Source organism: Macrotis lagotis, chromosome 2 (assembly GCF_037893015.1).
Source record: "Macrotis lagotis isolate mMagLag1 chromosome 2, bilby.v1.9.chrom.fasta, whole genome shotgun sequence".
Taxonomy (NCBI): Eukaryota; Metazoa; Chordata; class Mammalia; order Peramelemorphia; family Peramelidae; genus Macrotis; species Macrotis lagotis.
The window spans coordinates 225,917,186-225,936,616 of NC_133659.1; the positions used below are offsets into that span (position 1 = coordinate 225,917,186).

General features: G+C 37.1%; 1 long non-coding RNA gene across 2 annotated transcripts in view; it reads left to right on the forward strand.

The window, feature by feature from the left end:
* LOC141511468 (uncharacterized) overlaps window positions 1-19,431 on the forward strand; it is a 436,160-nt gene that overhangs the window by 218,731 nt on the left and 197,998 nt on the right. For both annotated transcript variants that reach the window (XR_012475340.1, XR_012475341.1), the window contains exon 3: window positions 15,036-15,083. This is a non-coding gene — a long non-coding RNA (uncharacterized LOC141511468). The remainder of the gene's footprint in view (window positions 1-15,035; window positions 15,084-19,431) is intronic.

Genomic DNA, 19,431 nt, shown 5'->3' on the forward strand with positions numbered 1-19,431 from the left:
TCATTGCTGCATGTCTGTGAAACCAAGACAGTGTACCAGTGCCATGCCAGGAAACTGAATCACCTCCATTTAAATGGTCTTAGGAAGATTCTGAAGATCACCTGGCAGGAGATACCACACTCTGAGGGCCTTTCTCGAGCTAAATTGCCAAGTATTCAAATGTTATTATAAAGAGCACAATTACGGTGGGATGGGCATGTTATTAGAATACCAAATGTATGCTTGCCAAAAAAAACTATTTTATGGAGAACTCATACAGGACAAATGCTCACAAGGGGGTCAGAAGAAAAGAAACAGAGACACCCTGAAGGTCTCTCTTAAGAATTTTAGAATTGATTGTGCATCATGGGGGACACAGGCATAGGATTGCCCAGCATGGTTGCCCTCATCAGATAGGGTATTGTGCTCTATGAGCAAGACTGAATTGAAGCAGCTCAGAGGAAATGTGAGGTTTGTGAATTTAAACACTCCAGGTGTTCACATGTACTATTTGCACCCAACCTGTGGTAGAGCATTCTGTATTCATATTGGTCTGATCAGCCAGATGAGAACACACTATAAATTGTTTCTAACATAGTGATATCATTTTGATCTCCTTTGATAATGAAGGACGAGAACCAACAAACCAATCAATCAACCAACTATGTGATCCTAGACAAGTCACTTTTGCAACATCTCTCATATATGCTCCCATTTATCTTTTGACACTGCCAACATTCTAATACAAGTTCTCATCATCCCATATCTAGATTATTGTAATAGCCTACTAGTTGGTCTCCCTGCCTCAAGTCTCTTCCCTTCAATCTGTCATCCATTTAGCCACTAAAGTGATTTTCCTAAAGCACAGGTCTGATCATGTTACTTCCTTACTCAATAAACTCCTGTGGCTTTCTATTGCCTCCTAAATCAAATGAAAGTCTTCTGTTTGGCATTCAAAACTCTTCAAACCTTTCTAGCCTTCTCACACTTTATTCCTTGACACATACTCCTTGATCCAGTGACACTGAACTCCTTGTTCAAGGAATAGGCTACTTCATGTCTTGGCCCTGGGCTTTTTCCTCTGGTTGCCTCCAAAGCCTAACATGCTGTCCCTCCTCCACTCCAATTATTGACTTCCCTGGCTTTCTTTACATCCCAAATAAAATCCCACCTTCTTTCCAGTAAGTGTGCCCAAATACCATTTAATTTTGGTATGCAGTATTTTCTGTAAATCCTGCATATAGCTTGCTTTTCATGTTTGTTTTCATGTTTTTCTCTCCCATTAGATTTTAAGTTCCTAGAGGACAGGGGATGTCCTTTGCCTATTTTTTGTATCTCCTCTACTTAACAGTGTTTGGAACATATTATGCACTTAATAAATGCTTATTGCTTGATTGTCTTAATCTCTGTATGTCTCAGTTTCCTCAAATGTAAAATGAGATTAATAATAGCACCTACCTTACAGGGTTATTTTGAAGATCATATGAGATATTTGTAAAGTACTTAGCATAATGTCTCCTTCAAATTAGGTGCTTAAAAAAGGTTTATTCTCTACAACATTGTACACATTAGCAACATAGTGGCTGAAAAACGATGATGGATGCAGCTCCTATCAGCAGTTCAGAGATCTAGTTAACCCTGGAAGACCTGTTATGCCCAACACCATTCATATCTAGACAGAAAAAAGCTAAAAAACAAACAACAAACCCCCCAAAACCAACACTACAGAATCTGAACAAATACCATGTTCACTTTTTTGTTTTTTAATTTTATATTATTACAGTAATCTTGTTATGAGAGTAAACATAAACCCCCCCCCCAAGAAGATGAGAAACCTCAAGAATAGTGAGGAAGAGAAAAAAATGTACTTCAGTGTGTGTTCAGATTTCAATGGCTCTGTCTCTGGGATGAGTTGCCTTCTTTATCGTAAGTCCACTAAAAAAGTTGCTTCATTATTTTTCCCATAGTTGCTATTACTAGCTGTATTTCCCTCCACTCTATTCCTTCCCACTCTCATTTATTCTCTTCCCTCTTTCCTTTCTCCCTGTCCCTGTCCCTGTTCAAAAGTGTGTTATATTTGAGTACACTCTCCCATGATCTTCGTGCTCTTCTATCACCTCTTCCCCCTTCCCTCCCCCCCCCCCCCCCATTCCTGGTTATCCCATCCTTTTCCTCTTATTTTTATCTAGGGTAAGATAGATTTCTATACTCTATTAAGTGTGTATGTTATTTCCTCTCTGAGCCATTTCTGATGAGAATGCAGGCTCACTCATTTCCCCTCACCTTCTCCTGTTCTACTCCATTGTAAAAGCTTTTTCTTGACTCTTATGTGAAATATTTAGCCCCTTCTTTCTCTCCTTTCTCTTCCTCCCAGTTCTTTATCACTCATTGACTTCATCTTTTTACTGTATTATACCATTATATTCATCTCCTTCCTGTGCCTTGTCTATATATGCTCCTTCTAACTGCTCTCATAATTGAGATTGTATTGTATTCCCATACAGGAATACAAACAGGTTAACATCATTAAGTTCCTCATAGTTAGTCCTTCTTATCTGCCCTCACTATGGTTCACCTGAGTCCTATACTTGGAGATCAAACTTTGTGTTCAGCTCTGTTTGTTTCAGTAGGAAAGTTTGAAAGTCCCCTGTTTCATGGAAAGTTCATCTTTTCCCCTGAAAGAGAATGTTCAGTTTTGGGTAGTTGATTCTCAATTGTAAACCAAGATCTTTTGCCTTCTGGAATATCATATTCCAAGCCTTCTGAGACCTTAATATTGATGCTGCCAGATCCTGTGTAAGCCTGACTATAGAGTCAGGGTAGTTGAATTGTTTATTTCTGGCAACTTTTAATATTTTTCTCTTAGACTCGGGAGTTTTGGAATTTGACTTTAATATTCCTGGAAGTTTTTCTTTTGGAATCTCTTTCAGAAGGTGATTGGTAAATTCCCTCAATTTCTATTTTACCCTCTGCTTCTAGGATCTCAGGGCAATTTTGCTGTATTACTTCTTGAAAATGAAGTCTAGGCCCTTTTCCTGGTCATGACTTTCAGGTAGCCCAATAATTTTTAGATTATCTCTTTTGGATATGTTTTTGAGGTTGGTTGTTTTTCAGTTGAAATATTTCACATTTTCTTCTAATTTTTGGCTTTTTTCAGAATAGTTTTATTTCTCCCTGATTTCTTGCCAAGTCATCAGCTCCCTTTAGTTCCATTCTTCATTTGAAGGAGTTGTTTTCTTCATAGAATTTTTTTTGTCTCCTTTTCCAGCTGGCCAATTCTGCTTTTTTAAGGTATTCTTCTCCTCATTTGCCTTTTGTGTTGCTTTTTCCATTTGGCTTAAACTGTTTTTTAACATATTATTATTTTTCAATTTTTTTTGTATTTCTTTCACCAAGCTGTTGGTTTTCATGATTTTTCTGCATCACTCTCATTTCTCCTCCCAATTTTTCCTCTACCTCTCTTAATTGCTTTTCAAAGTCTTTTTTGAGCTCATTTATAGCCTGAGCCCATTTTCTATTTCTCTTAGAGGCTATGGTGAGATTCTTCTTTTTCTTTTGTTTGCTCATTTCCTCAGCCTATGACTGATTTACCACATTCCCAAAGCTTTGGGGTGGTTTGGGGAACACCCCACTGGGACCTTAATTCCTCCAAGGTCTTATGAGAGGCTCTGACTGCTATCTTGGCTGTGCTTTGATATGTGGATGACCACAGGCCCTCCCCTCTGGTGCTCTGAGGAGGGTCCCTGCTCAGCTATCGTAGTATGGGAGCCCAAACTGCAACCTGGATCTGAGTGTGGATAAACAGCAGAGTCCTGGGCCAGGGAGAACAGAGAGATTCCTGCAGTCTCCCCTGACCCCCTTAACATCTGTGGGATGTGCTCTGGATGTGCAGGCTGGCTTTCCCAATTCCTGCTGCAGGTTCTCACTGCAGGGCTGCTCTGAGACCACACTCACTCTGTACTCATTCTGGTTCTCACTGCCCCTTCAAGCTGTTCCTAGTGATCTCTGGGCTGTGCCTAGGCTTTTTTCCAATCCCTCATCTCGGTGAAACAGACCTTTCCCATAGAACTTCTAAGTTGTCTTGGACTGGGAAGTTGTATCGCTCAGTCTTTCTGTGGGTTCTGCCCCTCTAAATTTTGACTAGAGTCAATAATTTGACAGATTTTGGAGTTTTTGGGGGAATGAGTTTCTGGGAATTCCTACCTTCACACTGCCATCTTGGCTCTGACCCACTATATTCACTTTTTAAAAATTTCTCTCATGTTTTCCCTTCCTAATCCATGGTTTTCTTTCTTTTCCCTTAGTCCTAATTTCTCATACATAAAATGAATAATATGTAAACATATAAGACACAAATGTACATGTACAACTTTCACTATACTGTTTACCGCTTAGAGGAGGTTGGGGAAGGAAGGGTGGAAGAAAATTGTATAATGTAAATATGCAATTGGATGAATGTTGAAAAACTTGCATAACTTGTAATTGGAAAAATAAAATATCAATAAAAAAGTGCATTCTATGCCTCTTCCCTCTATGATGACAAATAGAATGTAAAAAAATCAGATTGTTGTTGATCTTGTTTGTCCTGTCTTTTTGAAGAGGACAATGACATCAGGAGGGTGATGCTTGACTTACAAGTGAATTGGATTGAAGTGAAGCAAAGCTGTGTAGTCATCAGATTCACTCTCTCCTTCAGAATCATCAGAGTCCAGTAGCAAGACATAGGTCAAGATAACTGGAGATGGACCTAGATGCAGTGGGAGACTTTAGCCTTTTCTTTCTCAGGTCTTAGTCTGAGACAATGCTCCTTCAGTAATTAAAAACTAGGTCAAATTTGAGGCAATAGATGGCTTGCTTTATCTTCCCAAAAAAGAATAAATCTGATCAGAACAGAAACAATTGTTATTTACATTAACTGTGAGCCATCTAAACCCAAACAATGAGTTAATGAGGCTTGGACTAGGATCTCTTCTCCTGTCCACATGGGGAGTCAAACTTTTTGAAAGAAAAGGAGAAAGAGAAATCCAGGCAAAGTGCTCTAGAAACATTTGAAGAGTTCAGATCCCTAATTTCTAATTTATAGAAGTTTTTAATTGGAAATGTGAGTAACAAAATGGCATAGTATATGGAGTGCAATATTTAGAGTCAGAAATTTTACCTTAGTACCTTAGCCTCTCTGGACCCCAATACTTAGTCTATAAAATGAAGGGGCAGGATTAGATGTTTCTAGCTTCTCTTTCTGCTCTAAACTTATGATGCTATTGGAAACAATGAAAAGATTATCAGATTGCTTTCTTTGGAGGGGAGTGAGGGGAGGGCGAGTAGGGGAAAAAGTGTAAAATTCAAAACCTTACCAAAAAAGATAGGTGGAAACTACTATTGTATATAATTGGAAAACAAATAAAATATTCATATAACTAAAAATTTATGAAGCTATGATTTCCCTTTAATTCCAATGCCTTCCCTACATAGCTTGTTTGTATATAGTTTGCATGTTGTTTCTTCCATTAGACTTTGAATTCCTGGAAAGTTGGAACGTGTGTGTGTGTGTGTGTGTGTGTGTGTGTGTGTGTGTGTGTGTGTGAATGTGTCCTTTCTTTGAATCTATAGTGCTGGTATATGGAAGATGCTTAAAAATATTTATCGACTGACTGACTCACTAAAAGGAGTACATTTTTAGGAAAAACTTTTTCAGTCAGGAGGAACTCTATGAATGCAAAGAGGCAAGAAAAGCAAGTAATCCAGTAGAATATTGGTATTAAAAAGATGACCTTTTGTTTATAGGAGAAGTTTCAGATCATTAAATCAACAATTTCTTGAAGGCCATCCAACTCATTTTCCTACATTTTATTCACTGACCATTTGCACTATTAGATTTTCTTAAATGAGCTTTACAAAGAAATTGAAGAAAACATTGGATTGGGAAAGACAAGAGATCTCTTCAAGAAAATTAAGGTTTAAGAAGGGAGGGTTTCATGGAAAAATGGACAGGATAAAAGACAAAATTGGTAGGAATTTAATAGAAGCAGAAGAAATTATGAAGAGGTAGCAAGAATATACAAAAGAACTATATAAGAAAGATCTTAACATCACTGATAATCACTATGGTGTGGCTAATGATTTAGAGCCAAACTTCCTGGAGAAAGAACTTAAAGTGGGATAGCAAGAAGATTAATGAAGGCAATGGAATTCTGAGTTATTTAAAATCCTAACAAATGATATTGTTAAAGTGCTACTTTAAATATTTCAGCAAATTTGGGAAACTCAACTTGGGCCATTGTATTGGAAAAGAGCAATTTATATCCCAATCCTAAAAAAGGGCAATGTCAAAGAATGGTCAGATTGCCAAACAGTCATGCTCATTTCACATGGCAGTAAAGTTACACTTAAGATTCTGCAAAACAAGCCTCCAGCAATATGTGAACTGAGAATTACCAGAAATGCAGGGTGGTTTTTGAAGAGGCAGAGGAACAAGTGATTAAATTGCTTACATTCCCTGGATTATATAATTTATATAGAGAGTTCCAGAAAGACATCTTCTGCTTCAATGACTACACTTGACTACATTGACTACATTAAGTGTATGGATCTTAACAAAGTTTGGCAAATTCTCAAAGATATCAAAGTACCAAAACATCTTATTGTCTCCTGAGGAACCTGTATGTCAATCAAGAAATTGTAGTTAGAGCCAAACTTGGAACAACTGACTGCTTAATGCCAGAATGAAGTAATTAAACACTAGAATTAAGGTGACCTGGAAAATATCAACAATATCAGATATACATATATATATATGTATATATATATATGACATCACTCTGATGGCAGAAAGTGAAGAAGAATGAAGAAGCCTCTTGATGAGATTGAAAGAGGAGAGGCTTAAGCTTAAGACAATCTCAAAGAATTGGACATAACTGAATGAATCAACAACAACTATTAGTGCTTTCTCCATTTGTACTGTCTGTCATAAGCATACGTTCACATATATATATATATATATATATAAACATATATAACTATATACAAAAAGCCTCTTGATGAGGTTGAAAAAGGAGAGTGTAAAAATAAGCTTGAAGTACATGCATATAAAAGCTAGTGGCAGATTCAATAAGTTGTCTATAAAGCACATTTCATAATAATAATAATAGACATTCCTTATCCTCTTGGTTTTTCCTACGTTGCTGTTTAGACTAAACTTTTTTGAATGGTTATGTAGCTTTTCAAAAAGACTATACAATATTTTTATAGCTTAAGGCAACTAGTATATCATCTTCTGCAAACAGAAACACCTGCGGAAACTCACCTTCCACCAAGTAATATTTCTTCACTTTGAACTGACTGTGCTGAATCTCTGTCACAATGGTAAACATAGTTGGCAAACCTGTCTCACTATTTTGTGTCTCCTGCTATTTATAATGAGAAAATCATCTGTTATTATATCCTTATAGACATCTTGAGAATTTTTGCTGTATGGATGGGAGACATAGTACTGTAGGAAACTCTAAGGCAATGCTTCATCTAATGAAATCAAGCACATTTTTATAATTAACATAACCACAGTGAAATTTGTATTCATCAGATTATAGATTTAAGCTGGTTATTATTGTTATTGTCTAGTTATTTCTGTTGTGTCCTTCATGATTCCATTTGGGTTTTTCTTGGTGAAGATACTGAAGCAGTTGACCATTTCCTTCTCTGACCTTAAGAGGTAAATCTATTCTAAAACCTTCATTTTATAAATGAAGATTGAGGTTCAGGGACCTGCCCAAAATCACATCCATATTAGTGATGGACCTGAGATTGAAACTAAGACCTCTGATTCCAAATCCATTGAATTATACACCAATAAATTGTGTATTTGTGAAAGATGTAGTTTATTATGGAATTATTGCTTTGAATGTCTGTCTTTTTTTTGCTCATAGCCTTATTGAGAAGTCATTCTAAGCATATTGTGAGGATTCTCTTTTTTTATATATATAGACAGAAAGGTAAGCAAAACAGTAGTTATTTAGTACACTTTTGGTTGCCTGTTATTATATTTATAAGTTATTTTTTCCTATACAGTTGACATCTTCTCCTTTAGATTCCTTGTGAATTGATTCCTCAACATCCTTAGAATTATATTGCCTTTGGCACAGATCTCTTTGGACAGTTATTCTGTTTCTGTTGCTTCCCTTTCACCTGCTGCCCTCATTTTATTCTGTTTAGAATCATTTCTGCTTCCATTATAAGCACATCTCAGACTAGGACATTTGATTTTTAGGTTGATGTGACAACTTTTCTTGATGGTGGAAAAAAGTTTGCCCTAAAACATTTGCAGATCTTTTCCATTTTTCTTTTATTGATTGTATTCTTTACATTTTCACCTGTAAATGATTTTGCTTGATTGTGTTTTTTATCAAGTTTTCATTAAACTAGTTTTCCTTGACAATGCTTCCCTCTGTTTTAGGAGATATTGATCATAATTTATTATCCTTTTATATAAGATTTTACAAATTAATTTGTGTTCTAGTATTGTCTTTGTTTACCATATCCCTCTGCTCAACAAGTAATTCAAGTAATTCTAAGATGTTTTAGGCTTTTGTAAAGCCTTTGTATGGCATCTGATTTATATCAGTTAAACTTATGTATAGAATTTATTGTAGTATGTATTTTTAATCCTTCCATCTATATCCCATATTTGTTTATCAATAACTTGTTTAATAGTTAAGAATTGAATTCATTTAATTGTATCTTTTCTTAATTTATTATTCTTGAATAAAAGTATGGTAGAATGGATAGAAAGCTGACCTTAAGATTCAGGGAACACTTGATAACTGTCTCTGTGACCATGAAATACGTCACTTTAACCTCTCACTGTCCCATACAACTCTCTGTGACTGTAATTTGTGGAACAAGGCACTCTACATTGATAAAATATAGTTTTGTGCTATTTTTTATCTTTGCATCAAAACCATAAAGTCATAGATTTAAAGTTGCAAAGAGTCTTGGAAATCATCTACTTTATATTCAAAACAGCTCTTTTTTGTCGTGACAAAGATTGGAAATTGAGGGAATACCTATCCCATTGGGGAATGGCTGAACAAGTTTTGGTATATGAATGTAAAGGAATATTATTGTTCTATAAGAAATGATGAAGATGTGGATTTCAGGAAAAACCTACAAACATTAACGTGAACTGATGCTGAGTGAAGTGAGCAGAACCAGGAGAACATTGTACACCTTAAAAGCAACATTGAATGATGATCAGCTATGATAGACTTAGCTCTTCTCAGTAGTACAGTGATCAAAGATAATTACAGAAAACCTGTGAAGGAAAATGCCATCCACATCCAGAGAAAGAACTATAGAGTCTGAATGCAGATCAAAGCATATCATTTTCACTTTTTAAAAAATTTTGTTTATTTTTTGTTTTTTCTTTCTCATGGTTTTTCCTTTTTCTTCTAATTCTGATTTAGCATGACTAATATGGAAATATATGCAACATGATTGTGCATGTATAACCTATATCAGATTACTTACTATCTTGTGGTAGGGAGGATGAAGGAAGCAAAGGTAGGATGGATAAAACTGCAAAAATGATTATTGAAAAAGTATGTAATTGGAAAAATAAATAAATTTTTTTAAATTATCTATTTTTAAAGAAGAGGAAACTGAGTCCCAGTAAAATTAAGTGACCTGTCCAGGAACCCATAAGTAAAAAGGATGGGATTATATAAGTAGCAAAAATTTAAATTCTCTGACCTCAAAGCCTGTCCTCTTTTCACTCCTTATCACTCCTATCCTGTAGGTGATATCCCATATTCATAATGAGTTATTTCCTGTCTTAATAAAATTCAACTAATTCCATTTCCTCCCTGATGTTACTGGATGGTTGCCTTGCCTAGTTCTTACTGATGCTTATACTGAAGAAAATATTCATATTATATAGACATGAAGCTTCAGGGTAGTCTGTGAGTCTTTGACCTTTCATTACTAATTCCTGATTCATTTTTTCCAGCATATTTCTTTCCATCTTTACCTATTCCTACCTTTTCATTGAAGTCACTGAGCATATGCTGATTTAATTTAGAATATCACATTCTTAGAATTTTTCTACTTTATCAAGTAACATTCTGTATCCTCCATAATAAAAATTGGTATATAAGCCACAGTTATTTAAAGTAGAGGCAATGTGCTATAGTGGTAAATATTTCTTTATGACTTAGGGCAAGTCTCCTAATCTCCTTTGGCCTTAGTTTCCTTATCTGTAAAAATAAAGAGTTTGGAGTATTTGGAGTTAGCAAACTATGTCCCATAGGCCAAAACTACTCCAATATTCCTCTTTATATGGCCTGAGAGATAAGATTGATTTCTATGTTTTTCATTCTTTATTCACATATTGCACAAAAGCAGGGAGAGAATTGGCTCATAGGTTGTAGTTTGTTCATCCATAGACTATAGCTTCTCCAAAATCCTTTCCAGATCTATAATTTTTATGGAGATCTTTTGTAGATACATATGGATACAATAATATGAGTTCACCAGATTTCCCATGAAATGATGTTCCTGGTTATTCCAACTCTGCCAATTCCTTTATTAATCTTTCCAAGGAGAATCTGTGAGTCATCTTTCCCCTTTGCTATAACTTTTCTTTCCTTCTTAAAAGTGAGAATGTCAATACTGATATAATTCACTGCCTCCAATATCACATCCATTGTTTTTTAGATATTTAGAGTACCATAACTACAGACAAAAAACCATGAGATTCTAAGCATTGTCTACCCCCTTTTGTATCATTCTGTCCCTGAACAAATACTCTTTTCCTCAAGAGACTCCTGAAGGGATTCAGGACCATTTTGAACATTTTTTGTTTCCTAATTGAAATCAAGCTCCACCCTGACTTGGACCTCCAGCATTGGGGAGAGTGGGCAATACATATCTCCTAATAATTGTCTGCACAGAATAGGTGCTTAATAAATATTGATTATGTAAATGAATTAATAACTATGGTTTAGGACTCAAGGTCTAGAGATTTGCTATCCCTTTTCTCTTCCATAGAACTCATCTCCTGGCATTAGCTCTGTTCTTAGTGAACAGGGATTTTAGATCTTTCCTGTATCCCTAATCCATCAGCTTGGATGATGATCATCTTTGCAGTTCACCTGTTCTCCTGTTTACTTTCCACGTCTTCTGTTTTCTTCTGAAGGGACCAATTCTTTCATTTTATGACTGAGATAGCCCAATTTTCACCATGCCTTTTAATCATCCTTGTTTCCCTCCAGTTCTCATTCCTGGAATCTTCTCCTTATGTTTTCTGTCAAAGGCACAGAGTTAATATATGAATACATGTATAAAATAATGTCCAGAGAAGGACAACTTCTGCTTTTGTTCCAAAAGAAAATATAGGAGAGTCTTTATTTTAGAGGATGTCCTCTATAATGATAATAATACTTTAATAATAGTATTGTCACAGAATTATAGTTACCTTGGCTAGGAAAGTCCTTAGACATCATCCAGTCCAACTTATTTTAGAGATAATAATAGTCCCAGACATTTTTATAGTACTTTAAGGTTTACAAAGTGATTTTTGCAACATTGGGTTTAGAATAAGCAATTGTGTCCCCGGTCTACAAATAATGAAACTGAGGCTCAAAGATGTCAGCAAACATTATGCTCCTACTGTGTTCCAAGCACTGTGCTAATGACTAGAGATACAAGGGAAAGCCAAAAGAGCCCCTGCTCTCAAGGAACTTATTGTCTAATGGGAGAGTCAAAATGTAAATAATTTTTAAAAACAAGCCACAGAGAGGATAAATTGGACATCTTCTCAAGAGGAAGGGTGGTAAGTAACAGAGAAGGACTCTGAATCCAGGTCCTGTTATTCCATATCATATTGTTTCTATTACCTAAACACTGATTTGGTTCTCAAAAACAAATCCTTCCTTTGAGGGAAGATACTCTTATCTCCTGTTTTGGGTTCAGAGAGATTAAATGACTTTTCTAAGATCACATGTCTAGTAAGTGGTCCTCCGATGAGAAATCAGGTCTTTTTACTCCTATTATATGGGAGTATTCTACTACTCATAATGTAATATCTGGATTTATATATTTTAATATACATTTTTATCAGATTTGTTACTTCTACTGCTAAAATATTTCTTATTTTTTTCATTAAACTTGTAAATTTAACTCCTTTGCTTTCTAAAAATAGAGCAGATTAGGAGACTTTTAAGCTGAAGAGATAGCAACAAAATTATATACATCTGAAAGTTCAGTTTAATTCTACAAAGTCTTATTAAAACCACATATAAGGCATTGTCATAGGCATTGTGGGTACACAGACAAAAAGGAATAGTCCTTGCCCCCAAGAAACCTTCATCCTCTTTCATTCTACCAAGACTATGTAATATATACCTAGATAAATAACAACATAATTTTTTAGGAGGGATAGAGGGATCAACTGGGGGGATCAAATAGGTTTGACAAAGGAGATGGCATCAGAACCAAGTTTTGACAGATGCTAAGAGGGAAGAAGATGTAACATTAGAGTCAGGAAGACCTGAGTTCAAATCCAGCCTCATATACTTACTTCACTTTACAGAATGCATTCATTTCATGCTATAGAAACTGCTTATTTGATAGTTATCAAAGATGTTATTTCTGCTAAATTCAATGACCTTTTCCCAGTTCTCGCTGAACTTAACCTTTTTGAAGTTTATGATCCTGTCAGCCACTCCCTTCATGCTTAATAGCTGCTTCCCACCTGCTATGGGAAGGTACTCATCAAAGAAATGATAGAATCCTATTCTCCCTCCGTACTCTCTTGAATATTTCACTTACTTACATAGGCTTAAATATCAGCTCTACACAAATTACTTCTATGTGGATGTATGTATGTATTAAATACCCCATACCAAGTAAACCCCATGGATGGTATTGCTATGCTTTGGTCATAAAGCATTGGACACAACTAAACAAATGAATAAGAGGAAAGAGTTAGGGCTAAGTGTATTCTGGACATGGGGGAAAACCATCAAAGGCATAGAGATGGCAGTGTTGAGGCTGGGGACTAAATAGAAGACAAATTTTGACTGGACTCTAGTGCACATATAGGGGAGGAATATGAAATAATTCTGAAAAAAGTAGATGGGAGTCAGATTGTGGATGGATTTCAGTTCCAGAATGAGTGCTTTGTATTTTTTTCTAGAGATAATAGGAAGCCACTGAAAACTGTATAGCACAAGAGTGACATGATCAAAGTTGTTTCTTAGGAATATTATTTTGGGAGTGAGAAATAGGGAGAACAGAGAAACTGATGAGGACCTGAGCTAAAAAGGAAACACATGTAATTAGTGTTGTGACTGAATTGGATAAACTTGGCAGCTTATGAGATTTGGGGGAAGTAAAGGAGAGGTCAGATCAAAGGATAATTCTGGGGTAATAAATTTGGAAGACTGAGAGATTGGGGGTACCCTTACCTGAAAAAGAAGTATTTGGAAGAAGAGCAGACTTGAGGAAGACGCTAATGAGTTCTGTTTTTAACATTGGTAATTGCTTGTTGGATGCCACTTGGATGTTTCCTCAACATCTCAAACTAATTATGTTAAAAAAAAGAATGAATTCTCTTCTCTCCTAAGTCTGGGGATCTATATGTATATGCATATATAGATAGACACATCTATATGTATATAAACACATGTAGGTAAATGTATTTCATATATACATACATCCACATGGAAGCAATTTGTGTAGAGCTGATATTTAAGCCTATGGAAGTAAATGAAATATTCAAGAGAGTATAGAGGGAAAATAGGGCCCTACCACATCTTTGGTGAGCAGCCTCCTATAGTAGGTGGGAGATAGATAACAATTGAGCAAAGGAGAATGTGAAGCAGCTATTAAGTATGAAGGGAGTGGTTGACAGGATCATAAACTTCTAAAAGGTTAAGTTCAATGAGAACTAGCTAAAGGTCACTGAATTTAACAGAAATAACATCTTTGGTAACCATCAAGAAAGCAGTTTCAGTAGAGTCAGGTGAGAAGCCAGAATGTAAGGGTGGAGAATTGAGTGGGAGGTGAGGCAGTGGAGGACTGGGTGTGCATGATTCTTCGTAGGTTCTTGGATCCTCTCTGACAAGTTCTGGGAAAACATTTTTTCTTAGCCTACTGCATACCCAGTGACTCTGGGTAACCCAGGAATCACATTTTTAGCATCAGTCACAGAAGAGAGCCAGACAGTATTGGCATGTTCATCTTTTGCTTTTCTAGAATCATGTGCTATGTCCTTATACCCCAGTAACTGTTTTGGGGGCATCAGCAAACCTCTAGTCAGAGAGAGAGATAGAGACAGAGACAAAGAGACATACAGAGAGACCCACAGAGGCAGAGAGAATGGGGGGAGGTAGAGAGAGATGGAAAGAGAGACAGAGAGACAAAGAATGAGAATGAGACAGAGACAGAGAGCACTTCCAAATTAAAAAAAAAAAATCTTAGTGAGCAGATGAAGTAACAGAAGAGCCATTAACAGCAGCATATGCCTGAAAACACATACACACACACACACACATATACACACATACACACAGAGCATAGCAGCCCACTGAAACAGAGAGAGTGTGAGGGAAAATGAAATCATTGGTAATTACTTTGCTGCCATTGGGACGTTCCCTGCTAATTTACAGCGTTAGTAGAAGTTAGGGATGCTATTCTTGCTCCTGAGCTTGGGCAGTGCAGTCCCTCGACACTGGCAGCCATAATTATCTGCATTTAACTGAGGGCTTGTAAAATCTATTTGTCTAGCAGAATGTGAGTATAATTGCTGTAAATTAAATAAGGATGCATTCTTAGCTATGTCATGACCCATCTGACTTAACATATAGAAGGTCCACATGGTTCCCTATAAACTTGTTTGCCTCCTCATCACCAAACCCAGTGCCATGTTCAAACTTATTCTACACATTCTGTGGCTGATGGTTTGTTTTTTTGTCCTGAGCTTTGTTTATATGTTTGTGTGTGTGGTTATTTTTTTATGCATAGCATAATTTCTCTCACAAATCTTTCATCTCTTTTTCAAGTGGCAGATCTGATCAGAGTGGACTTGCTCTCAAACCACAGGTGAAACTGTGAGTATTTTTGTTCTCTTTACTTTTTTTTTGGTTTAGAACTGTTCCTCTGTCTTAGTCTCTCCATTTCCCCTTTTCAGAGTGACCCACACCCCAGGGTTGGAGGAGTTTGCTGCGAATTAACTTCCGGAAGCCATCAGAAGCCAGAGTGTGCTTCTGTTTGTGTGCATCTATCTCTCTTCCTTTCTATCACTGGCAGCTTGCCGTTGATTTGCTTTTGGAGAGTCTTGCAAATAGCTTTTTTTGCTTAATGCAAAATGCTTGGTGCAGGATGATTAGCATAAAAGGGTATTTTTGTGGATGCTATTCGTGCCTCCTCTTGGAAGGACCTACTGGCATGTTTTGGTGATCTTCTTTACAATATTGCTTTCTGAGGTTATCATTGAAAGAAAAGTATAGGCCAGCTTGAGGAGTGTTGGGGTAATGATTAATGTAAAGGAAAAAGAAAGTTTGACACTGATGAAAGCAGCTCCTCTGGATGGGAAGCAGACAGTGTGAGTGGCTGTTTAGATGGAACACATTCCTTTTTTTTTTTTTTCCTCCCACATCTTCCCTTTAAAGTGTGCAAGTTTCAGGGGTTCTTAGAACATCACTTTTTCATTTAAAGAGCTTGGCCAGGGGCAACCAGGTGGTGCAGTAGATAGAGCACCAGCCCTAAAGTCAGGAAAATCTGAGTTCAAATCCAGCCTCAGACACTTAAAAATTACCTGTGTGACTTTTGGCAAGTCACTTAACCCCATTGCCTTGCAAAAAACCCCCCCAAAAAATAACTAAAATGAAGAGCTTATCTAATGATGAAGAAAAGTAGTGGAATCAGAAGGTTATTATGATGAGGTTTCTTGTCAAGGAAGACTTCTCAAGCAATTTATCATGTTTGAACCCTCAATTCAGGGAATATTCAATGAGATATGTATATGTTGTAGTTAGCTTATTCACCCCCAATTGGACCATGTTTGGTGATTCTGAGATATTTCACCATGTATGGGGTGGGGGGAATGGGGAGGGGAGTGGATGGTGGTATTGATTTTAAAAAGAAATCACAAATCCCTATACCTCTCTTTTTTTCTCCCTTTCTCCCTCTTAAGCTGTGGAGATGAAATGTAGGCAAATTTACAGTCAGGGAGAGTTGGGTGACTGCTTTTTTCTCCTCACCTTTATCAACCAATTGCAATTCTGCTTCCCCCACTTTGCTCGTGGCAACAATACTGAAATCTGGGGGGGCAGGGTGAGGTGAGGGGAGACTAGAGGGGTAGGAAGAGGCAGGGGGAGGGGAATGGGTGGGAAGCCCTTTCCCTTCCATGATTACTGTACTGTGCATTTATGTAAGCAAGCTGTAGCACCTGTAAAATTCTAGGTAAGAGTGTGGAGAGCAGGATTTCCCAAAGCACATTTCCTGCTACCCAAAGTTGAGATCATGGGATTTCATGTCAAGGTTATGTCCCCCCTTTGTTCATTTTAATTTCTAGCCAGCTCACCTGCCAGGTGGCTGCTTTGACCTTTAAGATCCAGATTGTTATAATCAGGACAAACAACTGTGTTATGACCTCTGAAATCAGATAATAGATCCCTTATGGGAGCCTGCTTCAGAAGGACTTCTGGTCAATTCTCCCTTCAGAAAAACTGTCCTCCAGTCAAAGAATTATGTCCTCGCATACTTGCAGAGCTGGAAGGAACTGTAAATATTTAGATTCACACACACACCACACTCTCCTTTGTTTTTCTGTAAGGAAAAAAAAATGGAGCCCTAGAGAAGGTAGGTGACTTATCTAAGGTTACACAAGAAGTACATGGAAGAACTTGGACTTCAACTCAAGACTTTTAATCCAATGTTCTTTCCTCTGTACCATAGGGCTTTCTAGGACTTTTTATTCATTGCCTTCACAAGAGACCTTTCCTTAGATGATTCATTTTAATTGTTGCTTCTCAAAGTAGTCTGGAAAGTAGCTTCTGTTATCCATCCATTGAAACATGTGCTTTGATTTAGTCAATCATTGTCATATCTCTCCCTCACCTCCACTCTGCTGTTCTAGCACCTGTTCCCTCTGCTTTAGCTTATCACTTAGCTTGTGCTGGGGTCAATATTCTTGTGAACCATATGGATGTGGTTGTACCAATGACAAAAAAATTCAGAACCCTCCATGTGGTGCCCTTGGGGAGCATTTTGAGGGAAGAAGAATGATAGATATGGGTGAGATCCAGAGACAATGCCATGGATGGACTATTAGAATGTTTGGGGCAAGGTGAACAGGAGCAGGAGTTGGGCAACATATAACTTATAGGTTTATTGGCAAAATGGCATGAAAATTACAATAACTTGAAGTCCAGAAAGGGTTGAGTTGGCAAGGGAGCTGAGAGTAGCAAGAGAGGCCAAGAATTAGAGCCAGCATGTGTGTGAAACAGGACGATTCCAATTTTCATCTATTTGTTCTTGAATCCTGCCAGTTATAATCCCAGAGTACAGATCAAGGAGTTATTTTTAAGTTTGTGTCCATGTAGCCAGAGATATTGTATCAATTCTCCAGGAGCCAAGATTCTTTCATCTAGGTAACTCAATCATTTTCTTGCAAGGGGTTATATGAGCAGGAATCTGACAGGACTTTCTTTTGGGGTACCATGTTCCGGTGAACATGTAGATCAAGGGGTGGTTTGAGGATAAGGTATTAAGGTTGAGATGCTGCTAGGTTTTTCCCAGAACTCCCTATGCATCACTGAAACTCAGGATGGATCTGCATGTTAGCCCAGAGGAGGGAGAAAAACTTCATTGGTAATGAAAAGTTGATTGTTTTAAGGGGTGGGAAGTTAGATGCTTCAAGCCATCAGTGTTGACAATACTTGACCCATCTTTGACTCAAAACTCCCTCAGAATCATAGATGTTTAGAGCTGGAAAAAAGGAATCTTATAGATGATTTAGTACAATGTGTTCATTTTACAGATATGAAAACAGATCCAAATTTGGGAAATGAGTTTTTCATGATCAAACTTGAATCAATAACAGACATGCTAGTAGGACCCAACCCCAAGTGTTCTTTAAATTTTACCATACTGTCTCTTGACTTGAAAGTCCCCCAGCCTCTCCCACCAGCCTTTTTTTACTCCACTCCCTAAGAAAATTTCTTTATTTCATGGATCAGTTAAAGTGGCATAGTGATGTTAAATTCAATTAGAAATGAGGCTACTAAACTGCCTAGGCCAATAGATGGAACAGTGGATAGAACATCAAACTTGGAGTCAGAAAGACCTGAACTCAAACTCTCCCCCACTTACTGGATGGGGGAGTTTGTTGGGCCAGTTAGTTGACCTCTATCTGCCTCAGTTTCCTCAGCTCCCAAAGGGGGATAGTAATAATACTTAAAGGGTGACATATGCATTCCTAAAAATCACTATATTATATAAAATCACACAACAAAAACAACAGGAAAAGTGGAATTAGGAGCACACTCAAAAACATCTATGATACATAAAAAGATAATTTCCTAATAAAAATAACAGAATAGTTTTGTTCATGTTAAGTGACTAGCTGTGTTAGGCGACAGAAATACTATAACAAATCGTGATAGTCCAGTGTCTTGGACTGTTGCTTGAATGGTGCATGGACTGGCAAAGTTGACACCTATGGTAGAGATGGTAGTTTTACCGGGTTGCAACTCAGGGACAAAGTGGGCCAGAACTAAACCAGATTTTTAAATTGCTCAAAAGCAAAGGTGAAATTCTCATTGTTTTCTAATATATCAATTATGTAGGAACAAATTTACATTTTCAAAATAAGCATTATAGCAGAATTCATTAGAGTCCTCCTCTTCCTCCCACTACTACTACTACTACTACCACTGCCACTACTACTTCTCTTGTGCCCTTGGACAAGTCACTTCATGCTAAAGAATATTGAATCTTGTCTAGAAAATAGAAAATGCTAATATATATATTATTTTCAACTCTACTTCAAGTTAAAGATAAGTATTCAGTACTTGCTATGTAAAAATCCCATTTTCCTCTACTTAGGGAGTAGTTGAGGCTGTGATTCTGGATTAAAAAATTTTAGTCAAAATTCATCTAAAATAGCAAATGAGGAGACTTTGGACAAAGCACCAAGTGTTGAATCCCAGTCCCTTAGTAGAAGAGACAAGTCTAACCCGAGGCAGCATAGCACTCTGTGGAATTCATTCTGCCAGTGCCCTGACCCTTCTTGACTTATCCATTCAAAAAAAGGCCTGTCCTCTTTCATTGAGATCCAGCTGGAGAGTTAAAACTCTGACATGAGTCCCTGGGATCACAGTGAAGCCTGAATCTCTTGGCAATCTCAAAAATTGCTTCAGCTCTATAAATTCAGAACCCTGTAGATGAAATTGC